Source organism: Vespa velutina, chromosome 6 (genome assembly GCF_912470025.1).
Source record: "Vespa velutina chromosome 6, iVesVel2.1, whole genome shotgun sequence".
Lineage (NCBI taxonomy): Eukaryota > Metazoa > Arthropoda > Insecta > Hymenoptera > Vespidae > Vespa > Vespa velutina.
Window position 1 is genome coordinate 5,344,613 of NC_062193.1, and position 22,500 is coordinate 5,367,112.

The 22,500-nt window shown below is 41.1% G+C and overlaps 1 long non-coding RNA gene across 9 annotated transcripts in view; it reads left to right on the forward strand.

The window, feature by feature from the left end:
- Positions 1 to 22,500, forward strand: part of LOC124949950 — a 118,521-nt gene that overhangs the window by 78,975 nt on the left and 17,046 nt on the right. The window lies entirely within an intron of this gene.

Here is a 22,500-nt window from a genome sequence, read left to right on the forward strand (position 1 = left end):
CTCTCCCTCTTCCCTCAGGCCACTCCAGCCCGTCATCCCGAATCCTACTAGGAATTTTTGATCCACTCTCGATGTCATTTCTAGAAGAACAGTAGATTCGTTGAAAATAGGGGGTTCCGGGAAAAGTCGTATACAAAAGGGGCCCATAACGTGAACTCATGTACGTGCATATTTTTACGTGCCTTGTATCAAAGATTAATGAATAACAAGGGTATCGTACTAACGGAGAAAATAGTAGATGGTATGTGTCGGGTATAAGAATTTTTTCGTTTTCGCGCAGATCAGAGTCATTCGGGATTAAATTCGAAAAAGTCCATTTCGGATGGTTATCGTAGATACGTAAGTATCTAAACGTATACGTGCAGCAGTAACAGCAGCAGCAGCAACAGCAGCAGCTCGTTTTCTGGCAAATGTTTATAGGTATATGAGTTAGTGTGTGTAAGCTTGCGTGCATGCGTGAGCGCATGTGTGTACGTGCGTATGCGTATATGTGTGACAAAGAGTAAGAGAGAGATAAAGCGAGAGAAAGAGAGAGAGAGAGAGCGAGAGAGAGAGAGAACAGAGAGGAGATAAAAGTTAAAAAGAGGGAGAGTAGCTGCAGGAGCTGTGCCCGGTTATTTATCACGCGCGGCGTGGTTCGCCGATCGTATCCTTCTATCTTTCTCTCTCTCTCTCTCGCTGTCTCTTCTTCTTCCTTTCTCTTCCTTCCTGGGTACTCCCTTTGAAACTTCTCCTTCTCCCTCTCTTTCTTCTTCTTCGCTCTCTCAGGAGAGAGCCTACATTCCTCGACGATCGAGGCACGCCGTGCAAGAGCCCATTGCGACTACCAAGAGGGACTCGTTACGAGCGTTCTAGTATCTCCCTTCCACGTTTCTATTCCTTCACTTTCTTGCCATCCTCCTCCTCCTCCTCCTTCTCCTCCTCTTCTTCTTCTTCTTCGCTCAATCCTCTTCCTCATACCTACCTACCTCCTACCATACTTTCCTTCCTTCCTTCCTTCCTTCCTTCCTTCCTTCCTTCCTTCCTTCCATCCTTCTTGTATAACTCCCTCGAGGGATCGGTTCCTCTCGCCTTACGTGCACCCGTATCCTATGTATGTATGTATGTATGTATGTATGTATGTATGTATGTATGTACCCTGTATATATCTGTCCTCTGTCCTACGCGAATGTATTTTCACTTGGTAAATATGTATGAGTGAGTGAGTATGCGAGCAAGTATCCGCGTTGAGTCAGCCTGGTCACTCTCTTAGGTATCCTACGTAAAGTAGAACCCCCACGAGAACTGACTTGATCTCACTTCGGACTTTGGACTTTGGACTTTCGTCTCGTAATGATAAGAATTTTGTTTCTTTTCTTTTTTATCTTTTATTTCTCTTTCTTTCTTTCTTTCTTTCTTTCTTTCTTTCTTTCTTTCCTTCTTTCTTTCCTTTCTTTTTTCGTATTATTATCTCCTTCTTTTACTTTTTATTTTTATTCATATTTTTTTTTTCTTTCCTTTTTCATTCTCGCATTCCATTTCCAAAAAGACAGTAGAATTAGATTAAACTAGGAAAAGGAAAATCTGTTCAATTTGTGATTTCTCCCGTTTGATCGATAAGAATTTCATATCTACTATTAGCAATAATATTACAATTAACTATTCGATAACTATGAGACCCTTCTATATTCAAGTTTCACGTCAGGGCAATGACGTTCTCATTAATCAATGTATCATCTATATATTTTACTTTCTTTCAAATTCTGCATTATTTTCAACAGAAGGAAAGAGAGAGAAAGAGAGAGCTAAATCTTGGTTTCTTCTATTTTTTCTGCTCGAAGAAAATTCGAAGACTTTCTGTTCTCTCGTAGACGAGAGATTCCGCAAGGGTCTTCCGGGAAACATCCGCGTGCTTACGGAAAAAGAAGGAAGTAACGAGAAAGTGTGTGTGTGTGTGTGTGTGTGTGTGTGTGTGTATGTAAGAGAGAGAGAGAGAGAGAGAGAAAGAGACAGAGAGAAAGAAAGAAAGAAAGAAAGAGAAATAGAAAAGGTTTGAGAGACTTTCAGACTTTCGAAACGACCAAGACGAATGTTGCAGCTCCATCTTGGATATATATATATATATATATATATATATATATATATATATATATATCGATGCGAGCACTAGTGCTACCGTTCTATCCTTATACGAATCTTAGACTATTTCCTTCCTTTCTCCTTTCATCCTAGTCTTCGTTTTCTCTCTCTCTCTCTCTCTCTTTCTGTTTTTGTCTCTTTCTCTCTCTCTCTCCCTTTCTCTCTTTCTTTCTACTGCTGAAGAGAAACGGTAGGTTGGTAAGTGCCTCGGAGGGCGATGAAAAGGTTTCTCTCTGATAACAACCGACCTAACGCTAGCCTTTCCTTTTCTCCCGGCGAGCCTTTCCTAGAAGAATCTGACCTTCTATTATTCTCATTGACTCCTCGTTGTCTTTGTACTGTACTGTCGATGGGGCCTAGTCGATGAAAAATACACGTTCACGTACAATTGGAATCTTCGTCGATGGTCGAATATGATCGAATTAACGTAGAACATTATTTTTTTTTTTTCTCTCATTTCCGATCAATTGCGAATAATCTCTTATCGATCACATCGCTCTTACTATGGAAAAAACGAAAATTGTTTCATTTAGTGTTGGTAAAAAAAAAACAAGAAAACAAAAAAGATCACTGTCTATTGCAATTACTGATCTAATCGTTTTTCTAAGCATCATCATCATAAACAATCGTAAAGTTCGGTAGAAAGTTAGTTATGTGATCATCCCTGAAAGAAAGTAGGAAGGAAGGAAGGAAGGAAGGAAAGAGGGAGGGAAAGGGGAAGCGGAAGCGGGACGGGTATGAGGGAAAGGATAAGGGAGAGAAAAGGTCGTGAAGGAGAGAAACGAGCTGACTTTGCCACGCGGCAGGAGACTCGCCACGCGCGATCCTTAATCAGACACGGCGCGTAGCTGGCACGTAATACGGGGTAAAGGGGGAGGGGTTAGGCTCACCCCTACGACCCTTACAACTATACCGGTACAACTACTAGCTCCAATTCATATTGGGTAGGAACTTTGAGACGACTACGACGACTACGACGACAAGTATGTACCTACAACCTACGACGAGGTCGTGAAATCGTCGTCTCGCCCTTTTCCATTCTCCGTACCTTCTTCACCCTTCGCCGTTGGCTAGAACGTTAAAGTTTCTCTCACGGTGGCATTACTTGTGAGAGAAAAGAGGCTAGGGGTGTCTAGAAAGCTAGGATAACGGGGGTAGCTTATGGATCGGAGTCTTACGCCAGCCGTTTTACGAGCCACCGTTAGCTGCCGTTGTAAGGGCCAGTATATACCGTCTCTCTCTCTCTCTCTCTCTCTCACACACACACACAGACACACTCACTCACTCTCTACTTTTTTTCTCTCTTTTTCCAACGTCCCTTATCCGACTAGTGGCGTGTCCGCAACGAGCGTATTTTTCAACCCTTTCAACCATCCAACGCTTTCCATCCCCCTTCGCGTGTTCGCCACAGAGAGAACTTGTGCCGATCCGATGGACGCAACTACCAACTTTTGCTTCACGATCTCCTTGCGTGTATAATATCTATGCATGTGTGTATGTGTGTATGTGGATACACGTGTACGACGTACTTACAACATATATTTTCAACAATTTTCTTTAGATATTTCTTCTTTTTCTTTTTTCTTTTTTTTTCTTTTCTTTTCTTTTTTTTTTTTTTTTTTTTTGATGCTTCTTTATCAAGCTACGCTAAGATCGTTCTTATTATCGGTAAGGGGATTATTTTTGACGGACTTTCGAAAAATTAAAAAAATTATTATTTCCATAGTAGAATATGATTTTCTCTTTAATATAAGTGCACGGCGAGAGAACGGAGTTGAGGAAAAAAATTTGTCAAATTCGTTGTCAAAATCGATATGTCTTCTTGGATATGCAAAGAACGATTCACAAACGATTCGTGTCTGCTTAGAACTATGCTTTACTACTTGCTCCTTTCTTCACTTCCAATGCCATAATTCGTCTTATCACTGATATATATATATATATATATATTTATCCTTAAAGAATGTGATAAAATGCTAATTCTCGTTCAATCTTTCTTTTTTCCTATATTATCTCTCTCTCCCTCCCTCTCTCTCTCTCTCTCTCTCTCTCTCTCTCTCTTTCTATCTCTTTCCTTTTCTATTTCTCTCTTTGAAAGAGTTCGCATTATCCTTAAAAGCTATCGCTAGAAGCAGCGCCTCTCATTATCTTTCGGCTCGGACTTGGAGTAGGACTTGCCGGGCTTATCGAGCCGTAGCCAATGGTCTTCGATGCCGTTATACCGGCCGGGGGTGGCATCGATCCAGGTTCGAAAGCAGATATCAGGATGGCGTATCGTCCTTCCACCGCCTCTCTTCCAACATCATCCCTCCTACTATCGTTTTCTCAGTTCAGCTTCGGTTTCTACGGCACCTTCGGTTCCTCCACCTCCACAGCAAGCTCCTTCGAAGCTTACGAAGCGTTCGGAGCAGCCTTTCGCGTCCTCGGGTATTATCGAGCCCGACACGGAGCCACCGAGGCATTTCCACCTCCATCTCTGGCAGCTTCATCACCATCCTACCATACTCTGCTCCACCTTCTCTCTCTCTCTCTCTCTCTCTCCTCCCTGCACTCTCTCTCCCTCTCTCTCTCTCTCTCTTTCTTTACCTTACACTCCTTGCATCTCACTCTCTCACCATCTCGTGCACGGCTCGACTCTCGAGGCTCCTTCAAAACCACCACCGGCACTAACACGCGCCTCCATTTTCACCTACGAACTCACCTTCATCCTTCTCTCTCCCTCCCTCTCTCCCTCTCTCTCTCTCTCTCTCTCTCTCTCTTAAGTTCTCTCACATACCACACCGTCACGTCATACCGCAGCCCGAAGTCCCGTTGCCTCTTCCATCACTACCGGCGTCTCTGACACACCTACGTTTTCTCTCTCTCTCTCTCTCTCTTTCTCTTTCTCTTTTATACATATATACATATGTGCGCTCATACACACATACATATACACACATACATAAAACACGCTTCTACGGCAGGTTGGCATACGGATGGATACGGATGTCACGCTAGTAGCGGGCTTCTACGTCTCGTTCTCTTTCTCTCTCTCTCTCTCTCTCTCTCTCTCTCTCTCTCTCTCTTTTTCTCTCTCTTTCTTTGTCGCGCTTCGGTTCTCCGCTCTTTTCGATTCTTCTCTTCTCTCTCTCTCTCTCTCTCTCTCTTTTTCTTTCTCTCTCTCTCCGTCTCTTTCTCTCTCTCTCTCTCTCTCTCTCTCTCTTTCTCTCTCTATCTCTATCTCTCTCGCTCACTCCTTTCGAAGCGACGCGGTCCGATAAAGTGTGGGAGAGTGTGCGAGAGAGATAGAGGGTAGAAAGAGAGAACGAGTCGAGGCACCACATCCCTCACGACTGCCATATATACCGGCACTCCACAGTTCCAACCCCGTTTCCACGCCAAGCGGGCTTCCTCGACTCTCGTTCTACCGTGCCACGAGAGAGAGAGAGAGAGAGAGAGAGAGAGAGAGAGAGAGAGAGAGAAAGAGAGAGAGAGAGAGAGAGTCTCTCCGCACGGTGGATTTCCTTCTATATCCGTCTCGCTCGCCCGCTCTCGCTCTCGGTGCTGCCAGCGAAACGACATACCGGGTGTCTTCGTTAAAAAAAAAGAATTTTCTGGAAAAAATATTTCTCTCTATCTATATACTTCATAACGTAACGTCAATAACATATATAATCAATGTATGATCAATGCCATTTGAAATTCGTATGATCTTTTAATCGTACGATTAGAAAAGAAATGAATTTCTCGAGACTTTTTTTTTTTTTTTTTTTTTTAACGAATCGTATACATCCTTTCGAAATGAACGACATATTTCTACGGTGGTATACGTATTTAGATATATATTTATCAAGAATCATATAATATCGTGAGATAAGGGTCATTCAAATTTTATGACAATTACTACATGAATGATAACGTAATGGTTAAAGATATATCATCGATATATTTCAATGGATCATCTTGTTTTAAAGCTGTAAAAATCTTCCACTTTTTTTTTTTTATTTCATTTGCTTATTTATTTATTTAATATTTTTCTTTTTTTCTTTTCTTTTTTTTTTCTTTTTTTTTTTTTTTTTTTTTTTTTGAAGTTGCAAGTTAAAAATCCGTGAAAATGTTGTAATATGGGGTCACCCGTTAGATAGCACGAGGAGAGTCTGGCTACCGCCTAACTGCGCGCCACCGAGTTCGAGTCTGAAATGGCTCGAGGACGGGAGGAGTTAGAAGAGGATGGGGTTGGAGAACGAGGAGGATGGGGATGAGAAGGATGAGGAGGATGAGGAGGAGAATGGGTTGGGGCGCTCGAACGTTTCGGAATCTCCGTTGGCGCTCTCCCGTAAGGGCGACTCTCTTGCGATATTCCGCCAGTCTGAGTTTCGTAGAATCGTGTCGTTGTTGAAGAGCGAGACGGAGATAGAGATAGATAGAGAGAAAGAGAAAGAGAAAGAGAGAGAGAGAAAAAGAGAGAGAGAGAGAGAGAGAGAGATCGGACGTTCCCTGGGAAAAACGTCGACGTGGGTTTCTTTCGAGAATCTCGTGGCTCGATCTCCGTTCGAGAACCCGTTTCAAGTTCCCTTAAATATTAGATTGTTGCGTCATTTTTATCGTATTTCGTAAAACTCATGGTCCTCGAGTCAAAAAGGAATAAATAAGAGAGAAGAAGAAGGGGGGGGGGGAGCAAAAGAGAGAAATTTGATTTCGTCGGCATCTTTTTAAAATCGATTCGATGATTCTATATTTCAAATAATCGTCGTCGATTTTTAATTCTTAAAATAGACGTTTTTCGTCAATCTTTCTTTTAAAATGAACGAAATTGTTGTAAACGAATAATTTTATCTCGCCGACATCGTTTTTGAACGAACGTGAACGAACGTTATTCATCGTTTAATACTACCTACGGGTTTATTATACTATTCGTACGTTTAAAAAGTTACATCGTCGACCTATTTTCCGATCGATAATCTTCTTTTTCTTTTTTTCTTTCTTTTTTTTTTTTTTTTTCTTTTTTTTCTGATATCTCGACAAAACTAGTCGAGTAATGTGTGCTCTCCAACCCCCCGCCCCAATCCACCCACGACAATTGCTGATGAGATCCTATACTCGAAACTGTCCGTACCTATTTCTACGTTTATGTGCGAGTACGTGTATGTATGTGCGTGTATGTGTAGGTGTAGGAAAACAATCAAGATGAATAACATTCTCCGTTGAATTCGAAGGTAACCGAACTCGGTTCTGACGTTATCGTCATCGGACTAGCGCTAATTCGACGTCGAACAGACGCGTCGCGACGCTTGGCACAAGCATGCCGCCTGCTTGCCTACCTGCCTGCCTGCCTGCCTGCCTGACCTGTCACAGTCGGCCGCATTCGCGTGTGTCAGCTTTCCTTCGCACTACTATTACGTATGTAGAACTATATATATATATATATAGTTCTACATACTATATATCTCTCACACACACACATATGCATGTGAGCATAAATGTGTTAAAGGCTTGCTTCGTGCAGGTGGAGACAACTTAAACACAAGCGTATATATATATATATATATATATATATATATATATATATATATACACGACAACGAAATAGATAGATAGGAATGCTCTGTCCTTCGCAGAGCTCGTTTCATCCTCTCTCTCTCTCTCTCTCTCTCTCTCTCTCTCTCTCTCTCTCTCTCTCTCTCTCTCTCTCTCTCTCTCTCTCTGGCTCTATCTATCTTTCTCACACCTTCCATGTATACACTTACAGGTATATGTGCATATCTATCTCTCTCTCTCTCTCCCTCTTTCTCTTTTTCTCTCTCTCTTTCTCTCTTTCTCTCTCTCTCTCTCTCTCTTTCTCTCTCTCTCTCTCTCTCTCGATCTATCTATCCCTTTTGCAAGGTACTGCTTCGCTAGCTCGAGCAGGACAATATATGTATTCCGTAGCCTGTTTCATTCTATCCCTCATTCGTTTCTCTCTTTTTCGCACGAACAAACGGTAGACACGCTGTCCTCGTTACGCCTCCTATCGTGCTGCTACTAACGTTGCCGTTGTCGTTGTCATCGTCATAGTCATAGTCGTAGTCATAGTCGTAGTCATAGTCATAGCCATAGTCATAGTCATAGTCCTCGTTGTCGCCCTCTACCCCCCTCCCGTTGATCGAGGTCAGCCGGACGTTCGTATGTAACGTGTCTACGTATGTATTGTAGTATACATACATACGTTAACGATTGTGTATACGAGCGTGCCTGAGTGTGCTTTTAGTTTGTACGCCCGATCGTAAAGAGAATGATGACAGTCACGTTCGTCAAAACTCGTGCACTGTACTCTTCGTATACGTGTGCTTGCAAATCGTTCGATAATTTACATGTATTTAACCGTGACTTTCTTCTCTTTCTTCTTTACTCATTTTATTCTATCCTTTTCTCTCTCTCTCTCTCTCTCTCTCCCTCTTTTACACATACTCACTATCCTTGTCACTATCTCTTTCTTTTTGAAATTATTTTGCAAAAAGATAGAGACAAATATCATATATATATATATATAGTTCCGTAAAAATTGCACTAATACCAATAGATATAATTTAATCTTATCAGTAATGTTGCTTTAAGTTTAAACGGAAATAACAGACATGAAAAGAATTCAGATAATTTTTGACCAGTAATTACCTCAATTTTGCTGTCTTAATTCGAAACAAACCAACACACGTGTCACTTTCCATACGTAATACATACATATATGTATATGTGTGTGCACAAATACATAGAGAAAATAATCACGGCAAAGAGGTGGACTTTAAACTCATCGTTTCCGACGTCTGAGCAGACCAACAGCGGCAGGGATGATCCCCTTCGCCACTTCCGTTGGGCACCCCTTGGCACGCTTATTTATGGGGTGACATCGGGCAACGATATTAATTTAAGCCCTTAAACGCGAGAAACACCCGGAGCTGCGCACGAGTCGACACGTGCCGTGTCTCGGGAAAAATAAAAGGGTCGAAAGGTTTTAGAGAAAGATAGCCATAGGGATTAAGGTGCGGCCAAAGTGGTATAAGTGGAAGAGGAGGGAGGTGGGAGGGGAGAGAACACAATGTCGAAGGTAGAACCACGTGGCACGTGTACCCACGTATTCACGCTATTTTACAATGTGGTTTCATATTTGCGTCCATGTTTTCAGATCCCTTTTACGAACTGATTTGTTCAGGACAGATAAGCGTGATACATGGAGCCAAGACTTAACTATACTCTATGCCGATAATGACAATTTAATCGATAATATCCATGGATCGAAGAATTTCATCAATTTTTTTTTTCTTTTCTTTTTTCTTTTTTTTTTTTTTTTTTTTTTTTTCTTGGAATGTTAAAATTCTTTGTCAGTTATGACAGCGACGTGTTAAATAATTAACTGCTTGATGATTTTACATTTTTAATCTATTATGATCTTATTAATATCAAGTCAAGAATCAAAAATTAAGATATAATAATAATACTACTAATAATTAATAATAATAATAATAATAATAATAATAATAATAATAATAATAATAATAATAATAATAATAATAATAATAATAATTTCGTATTTTTACGATCTACGATTAAAACTTGTATCGCAATGACCTCATATCTCATTTCATCGAATAACATGGTTAACGTGTGCAGTGTGTTCAACGATAATACATGTGTAATTTAAACACGTGTAATTTCGATTTGATCCGACGTTCTGACCGCGTCAAGAAATTCTCTTGATGCTTTTTTCCCTTACTCTTTTTTTTTTCTCTTTGATATTCGAGATTTGGATTATTTTCTTTTTTTTTTTTTTCTTTTTTTTTTTCCTCCAAAAAAATATGCACGAATTTGATCGTTCGGTAAAAATGAAGAAAAAAAGAATAATAATAATAATAATAATAATAATAATAATAATGAAGAAGAGAAAAAGAAAAAAATCACGCTAAGGGCGAATAAGAAATTCGGAAAAAGGCGATCGATCGATTCGAAACGCCTGTTTCGGTTTATGAACGGGAACATAAACACGATGCGCGTGCAATTGGGGTTGCATGGTATAGAGAAAGAGAGAGAGAGAGAGAGAGAGACAGAGAAAGAAAGAAGAGAGAGGGCTGTAGGAGGCTGCGCTCGCGCAGTTAAGTGCGAACTGTACGCACGTGCGTGTCGAACGATACGATCGGAAGGGTGCCTCAACTTGGGCTCGTGCATGTGGGCGCCAAGTGCGGCAGGTGCCGAGAGCAAACAGGCTCGTGTGCCTCGAGGGCTTACCCCTCTTCTGTTTCTCCCTCTCTCTCTCTCTCTCTCTCTCTATTTTCATCCCTCTACGCAAGACGTCCTTAATGCTTTAATCGCGTATCGGAGGATGAAAGCGTCGAGAAAAGCGCGAGAACGATGATTCATCTCTACCCAACTGAATTATTAATAACGCGACTTTGGAAATGACTGCGGATAATTTCTCATTTTGGAACGGGACGAATTTTCATGACCGTTCAATATATATATATATATATATATATATATATATATATATATATATATATATATATATATATTTATATAATATATTGATATAATATAATATAATCGGTAATAATGTATTTACATTACTTTCGCAGATAGATATTGCTATCCTTCAATTTTATTATTTTTTTTTCCCTTTTTCTCTTCCTTTTTTTATTAACATTTTTATAAAAAAAAAAAAATATATATATATATATATATATATATATATATATATATATATAAAAGGAGAAATATTCATTGATAGAAAGTACGCAAGATGGCAACAATTTTTTCTTCTTGTCTTTTTTTTTTTTTCGTTCCTTCCTTTTGCCCACCTCCCGTCTTTTTTCATTCATTAAAATAAAGGGAAAGAATAATATTGTAGGGAATATCGATGTAAATTTTGCGAACACTCGGTAGAATTTCCAGACGGTGTGGTGCACGTTCATCTGAAGGATCTCAGAGATGAGTGGTTGAGAGGTGGGTGGACGACGACGACGACGACGACTACGACGAGAACCAGAGGAATGGAAGCCTGTTCGAGCGAGCGGTTGGAGAAACGAAGGAGGAGGAGGAAGAGGAGGTTAGAGGTGGCGAGTTGGAGGTGGGAGAAGTAGAAGAAGAGGAGTGCCGACGGCATTGGACGACGCGTCGTTACCGTTAACGACGGCCACCGATTGTCCCAACGATGCCCCGGTCTCTTGCACCCCCGCACCAAGCCGACGACGACCGGCGTCGAGTCGCCTTATTGCAGCGATAAATATAAAGCCTACTCTCCGCAAAAGCTTCTATCCCCTACCTTTACCCTAACACTCTATCTCTTTCTCTTTCTCTCTCTCTCTCTCTTTCTTTCTCTCTCTCTCTCTCTCTCTCTCTCTCTCTCTCTCTCTCTCTCTCTCTCTCTCTCATTCACTCACTATCTCTCTTTTTTTCTGTCTACCTCTATTTATCTATTTTTTTCTCTCTACCTCCTCCGTTTCCTATTTCCATTTTGAATTGGTGACTACTTTACGCCTACATCCTCTACCCTCTTCAACCTCCCTGGTCACCCCTGGAAACCACCCCTAACAGTCGAGATTTAGGGTAGCTCGACCTTTCAACGCCTTTGAACAAAACGAAGACTATTGCACGTTAAAATTTTTTTATCTTCTCTCTCTCTCTCTCTCTCTCTCTCTCTCTCTCTCTCTTTCTCTCTCTCTTTCTCTCTTTCTCTCTCTCTCTGAGTAAATCCTCGCAATTATAAATAGATAAGTAAAGTATCCTTGCCACCTTCGTCGCGTTTGCCTTTTTACGTACTTATATTGTTTTTACTAAACGTATAATTAAAAGATAATTTTAATTGAGAATTAAGCGTCGACGAATGATCATTAGCGTGAAATATGTGTATGTGTGCGCCGTTGGGAGGAAGGGTGCGAATGGATAGTGGGTTGGATTATACAAAGAAAAAAGTTCCGATCATATCTCCTCCTACGCTATTTCTTCTCGTAAGACATTAAAGATATTAGAAGCGTGTAGAGTAGAGAGACAGAGACACAAAGAGAGAGAGAGAGAGAGAGAGGGATGGAAAGAACGACCCTTCCGACGTTACATCCAAGGGACATTAAAGATATTAGAGACGTTAAAGAAGATACGCATGCTTGTCGTAGGGTGGCACGTTCGCTAGGAAGGGCATGACACCACGTGCACTACCCTCTTATACTCTCCCTCGCCCGATCACTCTCTCTCTCTCTCTCTCTATTTCTATCTTTCTATATCTCTATCTTTCTATCTCTTTGCCGTCATTCACGTGTCCGTTCTTTCCCGCGAATGTGCGTGCATAAACATACACATACATACATACACGCACACACATACACACACACGCATATACGTATGCACGCACATTGACGACGTGCAACGAGACTTGACAACGCGCCAGATGTCACTTACCGTTTTACGCCATTAATGAATAGGCGATGCCCGGCGGGGGCGTTCGCTCGATTACCAAGATTAAAGAGTCCGCGCCATACTAAAATCGATAAACGTGATATGCGACGAGAGAGAGAGAGAGAGAGAGAGAGAGAGAGAGAGAGAGAGAGATAGAGAGAGAACAAAGTGTTCTTTATACGTTCATTAATCAGTGTAAACTAATAGGACATATTTTTTCTTTTTTCCTTTTACAGAAATCCGGTCATCGAAGTGTCGTCGGAATTATCCGAACGATAACGGGTTTAATATAAGTTAAAATTTCTTCTTATTCCTTTATCATTTATTTCTTCAATCATTTCATCAATCATTTAAATCTTTTATTATTAAATTAGCCGATAAATTTCTTCCTTCTTTACGAGCGATACGTCGAGAAAATTAAGAGAAAAGAAAAGAAAAGAAGAAAAAAAATGAATCAAAACCGTACCGAATGAACGGAGGGAATGAAAGTAAGCGAATAGAAAAATAGGGCCGTAGAAAAAAATTTCGTCGTCGTTGAACGAGTCGTAGGGAGAAAATCGTTTTTATTACATTTTCGCGGAAAACCGAAAGTGCGTCCCTCGATGTGGATTCACCATTGCAAAAGCGTCACTTCGTAGCCACCCGTAGTGTGAAACGGTTGGAAGCATCGTCGCGAGCCGAGCTGCCAGCTTCCGTTCCGCTGCCTCCGGTTCCTCATGGATACGCATACACACCCACACACACATATATATATATATATATATATATATATAGAGAGAGAGAGAGAGAGAGAGAGAGAGAGAGAAAGAGATGAATACGCCCACGTAAGCACACGTACACGCACAGAAATCGCCAGCAGCAGCGGTAAAGCTGCCGTCATCACTCCTATCCATGTCTCTCTCTCTCTCTCTCTCTCTCTCTCTCTCTTTCTCTCTCGCTTTCTCTCTCTCTCTTTCTCTCTTTCTCTCTCATACACGAACATACAAACACACATACATATAGAAGCAGACTGAACGCGTTCACACAGACAGCGAACTTTAAACCTCGCTTCGTCCTCGTCCTCTTTCCCCAGTCCAGCTATCCTAACCACCACGAGCCGGCACTCTGCACGCCGCGTTTAAGTATCCCTCATCTCCCCCCGCTCAACCGCTCTCCTCAACCCACCCACCTATCCGCCTCGTTCAGCTAGCAGCGTCACTGGCAGCACAAGTACCACATTCTCAACGTGACTACGACTACGACGACGACGACGACGACGACGACGATGAGAAGGAAGAAGAGGTAGAGAAGTTGTAGTATAAGGCACACAGATATTCCCTAGCTGTGGACGACGAGCAACTACTGACACCAAAGGAAGAAGGAATCCTCTTTCTATATCCATCCACCTACCTACCTACCTACCTACCTACCTACCTACCTACCTACCTAGATGGAACGCGCGTTGTCCTGAAACTTCGACCGTGTCACATCAAATTTCAGCCCCTTCCCAACTTTCCTCTTTCTCTCTCTCTCTCTCTCTCTCTCTCTCTATATATATATATATATATATATATATATATATATCTTTCTTATTTCTCTCGAATGCATCGCTATCATCAAAAGAGCGAACGAGAAGGCAAAGTATAGATTGTAGGAGAGTGTCATTGTCGGTGTTAGTGTCGATGCTTCTTGCGTTTTACCAATACTAGACAACGACGAACAAACAGAATGAAAAGCTACGAAAGAGAGAGAGAGAGAGAGAGAGAGAGAGAGAGAGAGATGTGACTTCGAATATACGTGTAAAAGATACGCCTGCGAATTCAGGACGCTCTACGAACGACGCTGTAGAGAAGAGACGTCGGAACCGTTTCGACTGTGGACAAAACTTTTCCTTACTGTTATAGATAGCCCGAGAGAGAGAGAGAGAGAGAGAGAGAGAGAGAGAGAGAGAGAAAGGATGGAAGAAGGATAAGGACAAACTCGGTCGGCGCGTAATAAGCAAGCGACTCTCTTTCGTGCCATTAAACTCTGCTAGCGTTTTCTTCCCTTCTCGATTTTAGCATATATGTTTTTATTATTACTCTTTTTCTTTTTCTCTTCTTTCGTTCCTCTTTTTCTTGTTTTTTTCCTTTTCTTTTCTTTTCTTTACTTTTCTTTTCTTCTTTTACCTCTTTTACTTTTTCTCCCCCCCCCCCCACCCCCCTGTTCTCAAATGCATCTCATCTTTCAAACTTATTGGATCATGCATCCTAGATTTTTATGTAAAAAATAGAAACGTACTCTCTCTCTCTCTCTCTCTCTCTTTCTCTCTCTAAATATATGTATATATATATATATTTATATATACATATGTGTGTGTGTGTGTGTGTGTGTGTTAAAAAGGAAAGAAAAGAAAGTAATTTCTCGCAATGACACTTAGTTAGCCCCTTGATGTTAACCACCCCTCTTTTTTTTCTGTTTAGAGCGTCACTTTGCAATGCGTCCATTGCAACGACACGGTTTCCGAGCAAGTACGAGGGTGTCGTGCGAAAAGGAAAACTTCGAAACGTAGAGTGAGAAATAGAAAGAGATGTAAGCAGGGAGAGATAGATAGATAAAGAGAGAGAGAGAGAGAGAGAAAGAAAGAGAGGAAGAGAGAGAGAGAGAGAGAAATAGATGAAAGTGGACTTCTCAAACGAAGGTCGTAGAAACGTCGTCGTATCCGGGCATCGAGCGGTCTAATCTCTTTGGCAAACACTTTGCGACGACGAGTCCGTCCTTGATTTTAGCGACGACGAAAAGGGAGCGAGGGTATGAAGGGGGATATGAGGAATGAGAGCGAGGGATGAGGGATGGGTGGGGAGGGGTGAACTTGCCCTGGCTATCGGGGATAGAACTAAGCGTCCGTGGTGACAGCCACAGATGGCACTTGCCCGCTTGTTTGTCCGTAAAACTCCATCCCTCGTCTCCCCCCATGGGGCTTCGTTATACTGATCGATCTAAAGCCACGTGGATTGTTCGATATTTCGTCGATGACGTAGTCCTAGATAACGTGTTAAATATGAGAGAGGAAGAGAGAGAGAGAGAGAGAGAGAGAGAGAGGAATAGAAGTGTTTGTTCGTTCGTTCGTTCGTTCGTTCGTTACAAATGACATTGTCCTACCTTAGAATAGTTTTTCAGTTTGCAAGGGATTCGTTCAATGGAATTCACCAGCGTATTTCGACTTTTAGTTTCGTTTGTCGTTTAGATTTTCTATAAAATAAATTTATGTATTTTTCGTAAAATTCGTAATACGATTTCGAAACTTTCTTCCTTTTTCTTTCTTTCTTTCTTCTTCTTCTTTTTTTCTTTTTCTCTTTCGTCATTTAACATAACAAAATCATGATCGTTGATCGTCATACATTTTCCTTCTGATATCTCGTTCGTTTTCGTTCGGGTGATCGGTAAGACAATAACCCGAAACGATTTGATTCCCATACCAGAAGCGACGTCAAGTGTAGAAAGAGAGAAAGAGAGAGAGAAAGAGAAAGAGTGTGTGAAAGAGAGAGAGAGAGAGAGAGAGAGAGAGAGAATGCGTTTGTCGTCAATGTCACTACGATAACATCCTTAGCTACGACGGAATCTACGTTGATGGCGGCTCCTATCAGCCAGCAGACTTGGTGGCATCTACGGTCCGTCACAGACGTTGTTCTCGATTCGCCAGAAGACAATGACGACGTTCGAACGACGCGATAGGATGCATTACCGTTTCCTACTCTACACACATACACACATAAATATATATATATATATATATATATATATTCGTTCGCATAAATAAACGTTGTGGTATAAGATTTTTCAGTCATAAAAAATTTAACAATTATTTTATTATAATCGATTAGAGAAAAATAAATGCAACCGATCAGTTCTAAGATCGAATTGGATAAAATGAATTTGGACGTATATGTATTTGTTATATCATACATTTCTTTTTCTTTTTTTCTTATACGCCTTTTCTTTTTTCTTTTTCTTTTCTTTTTTTACTCCTTTTTTTTTTTCTTCCTCTTTTCTTTTCTTTCCTTTTTTTTTTAACGTCCAATTACGTCAGAACCGCTCTTGCCGACACACAGGAGGCAAACATGTCGTGGCAAGAACACGCAACAGCCGTTCGTTCATTCGATGCGATCGAAAATTGGAGGACTCCAATTCCGTAGCAACGTTTGTAACGAGAACTTATCGATCGTTCGTTCGTTCTAGTCGTAGAAGAAGGCATCGTATCACGAAGAAAACGTTCTAAGCTGGTGTCCCACCTCGTCGTCCTCACCGTAACACCGATTTATCTCGCAGGAATCGAACTCGTTCGGATAGAAAAAGAGAAAGGAGTTAGAGAGAGAGAGAGAAAGAGAGAAAGAGAACGAGCACGAAAGAGAGAGAGAGAGAGAGAGAGAGAAGGAAGGAAACTAGCAAAGTCCCTCTTCGACGGTAGCCGACGGAGCGTCGTAATTTCAGCAAGAATAGAACGAGGTCGTGAACCAGACGTCGGACGAATGGACAAGAGAGAAAGGAGGGGAAATGGGAGAGAGAGAGAGAAAGAGAGAGAGAGAGAGAGAGAAAGAGAGAGAGAGAGGTAGAGAGATGGGTTGGGAGAATAGGTGAGGAGGAGAGGTAGGAGGTACAGAAGCCAGGAGAGCCTCGTTACGAAATCATTTTGCCGGCGGTGCGATGGATCGATCGCAGCCATTTTGCATGCAGACCCCGAAGCACCGTGCTCAATGATTAATCCCCGAGGCTCGCTGTTTCCCTCTTCCCGGTATCATCGGATAGGACGAAATTTCGGCTTAAAGTTGGATCTCTTCCTGGCGAAACGGTGAAATGAGAGAAATTGTTAGAACGTTCCTTCCTCCAGAGATACGCAAGTTCTTTTTCTTTCTATTTTTTCTTTTTTTTCATTTTCTCTTTTCTCTTTTTTCTCCTTTCTCCTTTTTTCTTCTATTTTCTCGTTAATAATTTTATCAAGAATCGCCCTTAATTCCTCCATGCAATTCTATCCTATACATATAACTGTATTATATTAATTCCTATCGTTGCACGATTATATTTTTATTAAAATAGATAAGTATTTCCTTTTCTTTTGTTTGTTTGTTTATTTGTTTGTTGAAAAGAGCAAGACAAAACTGGGAGGTAGAAGGGAGTGGTAAGTAAGTAGGTAGGTAGATAGGTAAGTAAGTAAGTAAGTAGGTAAGTCGCTGGTTACAGTTTGTCCCTGCTGAATTTTGAAAAGCAGTTTTTATCTAACATAAAAGGAACGGTAGGGGATCGTAGCTCGTATCACGTTTCGCGATAACGATATACCTCGGCCATCCTCGTTTTATCGGAGTGCGATCGAGTAACGCGGGAAAGTAGCGACGAGACGATATCCTCGAGTCGAACGATTTCCTCGAGCAGCGATTCACTTTCTACCTCTCATTTCGTGCGATCCTACCGTATAGCGGCATCGTCACCGTTGCCATCAACTTGAAAGTGTCTCCTCCTACTTGGCTTGCCGACCCTCTCGTTACCTTCCTCTTTCTCCCTCTCTCTCTGTCTCTCTCTCTCTCTCACTCTTTCTATTTATCTATCTCTCTCTATCTCTCTCAATCTTTCTCAATCTCTCTCTCTCTCTCTCTCTCTCTCTCTTTCACCCTTTCGACCTCTATCCGTGGTTCACCCTTCTCTCACTCTCTCTCTCTCTCTCTCTCTCTCTCTTTCTTTTTTCTTTTTCTATCCTATTCGAGCTTTCGCGGAACGGTGTCGGCGGAACGGAGTCCGTGCCGTGCCGCATTCAGATGAGCCTATTTTCCGGCCCGTTGCGAGCGGCTCTATGCATGCTCGTCTCCTCTTTCTCTTTCTCTCTCTCTCTCTCTCTCTCTCTCTCTGTCTCTCTCACTCTCCTTCAACCGAGATAAGTGGAGGTGGAGAAAAGGCGCTCGTGGGAAGACGAAAAAAGGGCTCACGGGGAGAGCAAAAAGAGCAAGACGTGTTCTAAAACGAGAGCGGATTTCCCTATTCTCTCTCTCTCTCTCTCTCTCTCTCTATCTATCTATCTATCTGTTACTCTTCTTTACGTTGGATTTATAAAAATTACTAATTCGGATGACATGTAAAAGTATAAAGTTTCTCTTAGGGTACATCCATACGAAATAAATTAATAAAATATATATATATATATATATATATATATAGAGAGAGAGAGAGAGAGAGAGAGAGAGAGAGAGAGATTGACAAATTATCGTCCAATCCTTCTTTTTTATTTATTTATTCACGCTTATGCAAATGCTCTAAGTATTTCTTTTCTTCCTTTTTTTTTTTTTTAATTCCTTTCTTTTTTCCTTTTCTTCTTTGCTTTTTTTGAAACATACTCTTTCCCTCATTGCACAACAGTCAAGCATTTTCCATAGAAACTTTGAAAACTCGCATCTTTTCTATAGAACTAATGCTACGTATCCTCCAAATATTCTCTCTCTCTCTCTCTCTCTCTCTCTTTCTCTCTCTCTTTCCTTCTCCTTTCCTTTTACATGAAGAAAGCCTTCCGATAAATCAAAATGGGACATAAATTCTGACAGTGGAAAAAAGCATTTGTTACAGAGGAAAAGGGACAAACGAGAAAGAGAGAGAGAGAGAGAGAGAGAGAGAGAGAGGAAGAGGAAGAGGGAGAGAGAAAGAGACAGAGAGAGAGAGAGAGAAAGAGAGAGAGAGAGAAACTCATGTAAGGGCAGAAGCATTTCGAGATTCACCTCGAACGTTTCATCGTGTTTCATCGATATATCGATACATCGAACGATTCTCCGATACACCTACTAAGTAGTTATAAATGCACGTGCGTTCATACACGTGTGCACGTATACACGTATACATGCGAGCGCGGATGCACGCACGATAGCACGCACGCACGCATGCACGCACGAACATACAGTCATAGATAGCAATCCGATGCGAAGGAAGGAAGAAACGGGAGTATGAGAGGAAAAGGGGGATGGTACTCATAGGAGGGATGATCGAAGTGGAATTAGAATGCGCTGCAAGGCTCATCGAGCGATTCGACGTGTACGCTTCGAGCATATATTGATCGTCGTAACGTCGGCCGCGAAATTAGAACGGGATGGCAGGAAATTAGAAGTATCGTAATAAAAATTATATATCTGTCGTTCTCTAATGTTAAAGAAACGTGACGTTTTTCTCAAAGAATAAAATGTCACGTTAAATGAGAGCGAGAGCGAGAGAGAGAGGGAAGGAGAGAGGTGATGTATACGAAGATGACCAAAAAAAAAAAAATAAAAAAGAAAATAACAAAAGAAAAGACATTAATCCCTTTAACGTACGATTTATTTCCACTAGTAATAAAAAAAAAATGTACATTGTCATAATGTATATCTATATAAACTTTTGAAAATGAATAACTAAAAAGTTACATATATATATAAATATATATATAGATATATGTTACATTAATAAAACATCTGTAGTAGGTAGTTATACGTTGCAATTTTTTGGGCGATTTTATGCTTTTTAAAGATTAACTCTCGTGTTTCCTGAAAATTCAAAAAAAAAAAAAAAAAAAAAATAAATAAATAAATAAATAAAAAAAAAATAAATAAAAAGGGAAAACAGAAAAAAAGACAAGCCGAAAATATCCTCGACACGAAAGGACGACGTTTTTCGGATTACCATCTTTTTCTTTCTCCCTTCTTCTTTCATCTCTTTCTTTTCTTCCCTTTTTCTCTTTTTACATAGAATATAAAAAAAAAAAGTACCATAAAATTTCGCGGTCGGAAAAATATTCGTGTATCACTAATCGCTGTATGTATACGTACGTTATATCTCTCTGTTCAAGAAGGAACAAGCGTTATAACCATCCCCCCCTCCCCCCGATCCCACTCCATAACCTCTCGCCTCTCACCTCCGCTCCTATCCCGACCCCTACCATATTCCCCTCTCCACCCCTTTGCCCTCATACGAGCGTCGAATTTTGTTCGTCGAAATCGCGTAAGCGAGAGAATAAATTTGCAGTTTGATGAGATAGGTAGGTAGAAAGAGAGAAAGAGATAGGAGGAGGAGGAAGAGGAGGGTGGGGGCGGACAAGGAGGGGCGTAACGCGTCACGGTTTTACCGGCTTTTCGCGTTCGAAAATTCGCTTCGTACTTGCGGGAACGAAATTGCTAACGGCGCGTGATAATCGATGTCATCGGTTTACCGGCATTTCGCGGCTCGAAAATCGACCGAACGAGGTCGGAGTAACGACTAGGATACGTTCGGTGTCGTTCCTAAGCGGGTTTCCTTTCTTAACGATGCCAAGAAGTCGTTCCATCCCAAGGATATTTTTATCGATAACGATTTCACAATTTCTTTTATCTCTCTTTCTCTTTGTCTCTCTCGCTCTCTCTCTCTCTCTCTCTCTCTCTCTCTTTCTCTCGGTCCCTCTTTCTAAGCACGTTCTCGTCCTGCAATTTTATATTCCATGCTGGAAAAGACGTTTTACTTTAAAAAAAAAAAAAAAAAAAAAAAAAAAAAAAGGAAAAAAAAAAGAAAGAAGAAAGAAAGGAAGGTAAAAAAGAAAAAAGAAAGAAAAGAAAAGAAAAGAAAAGAAAAGAAATGATAAGAAAAGAAGCGTATAAGTACATAATCCTTTATCTTTCTCGTTCGATGTCTACGTTTATTAGAATTATAATAGACCTTAGAATTAATTATAAACGATCGATTTACGATTAGAGGAGACGTAAGATATCTATAAGTTTGGAATTTAAGAAGTAAACTAAATGCGGATTATGAACAGTTTGCGATCGATCGATCGATCGATCTATCGAATTGTTTATCTTCTAGGATAAAGATCGAGCTAAAATATTATTCTCGTTCCGATGTCTCGGTACGGGATAAAAGCGAAGATACGATGGCGATGCTGGCCAGAGAGAAGGGTAGTAGTATAGAAAGAGGAGATGGAAGTAGAGGTGGTGGTGGGGGAAAGGGGATATAACGAGTCACGTCCATTCCAGACGAGGGCAATGGCACTGCCATTGGCGCCCGAGGCTTCTGGAAACGCGTGTGTCCACCCTCGCTATCCACCCTCCTCTCTCTCTCTCTCTCTCTCTCTTTCTCTCTCTCTCTCTTTCTGGTGCTCTCATTTCTCTCCTCTATTTTCGTCGTTCTCTCTCTTTCTCTCTCTCTCTCTCTCTCTCTCTCGCGTGCCCTTTTTACCCCAGCATCCCCCTTTTTCGAGCGTCACGCAGCGGTAATGATAGCCAGCGCATTATGTTTTACGTGGGAGTGGCAACAGCCGTGACCGAAATGTCCCCGTCGCTCTGTCCACTGATGGTAATTGCATTTTACTTTTCCTGGGAGATCTGCGTTTTGGTAAACATACGTCCAACCACTACTAGCATTGTCCAGCATCACTGATGGCATCGACATCGCCACTAACGCGTAGGCGTCATCGTGCAAATTCGTATGAACGGACGAACGAACGAATGTGAACGAATGTGAACGAACGAACGACGTGTACACTTGGTTGATTTATACTTGCACGTTTCATACATATATCTATGCGTACGTATAAGTCCTGTAAAACCTCTATCAACAATGTCCACCACGAATATTTGGATAATGGAATAGACCGATCTCTACCAATGATATATATCCTAATGTAGAACGCAACTATATTCATATATACTAGTTCTTTCGTAGGTAACTATCTCTATCTCTATCTCTATCTCTATCTCTCTCTCTCTCTCTCTCTCTCTGGCACTTCTTTTGGATCGATCGTTTTAGAAAAATTTTTTTGTTAAGACAGAATTTCTCAACGTAACACGAATCTCAACGAATTTGTCAGAGATAGAGGAACGGGAAATTTCGATTCGGTAATCCTCAGTAACATCACCACCACCATGACCACCACTATCACCATCACTATCACCACCCATCACCTCCACTACCACTAGTAAAGCTTTCTCCCCGGAGCCATTCCTCCTCGCATTATTTTAGGAGGGTCGTTGACTCTTCTTCCTTCGTTCTTGGATC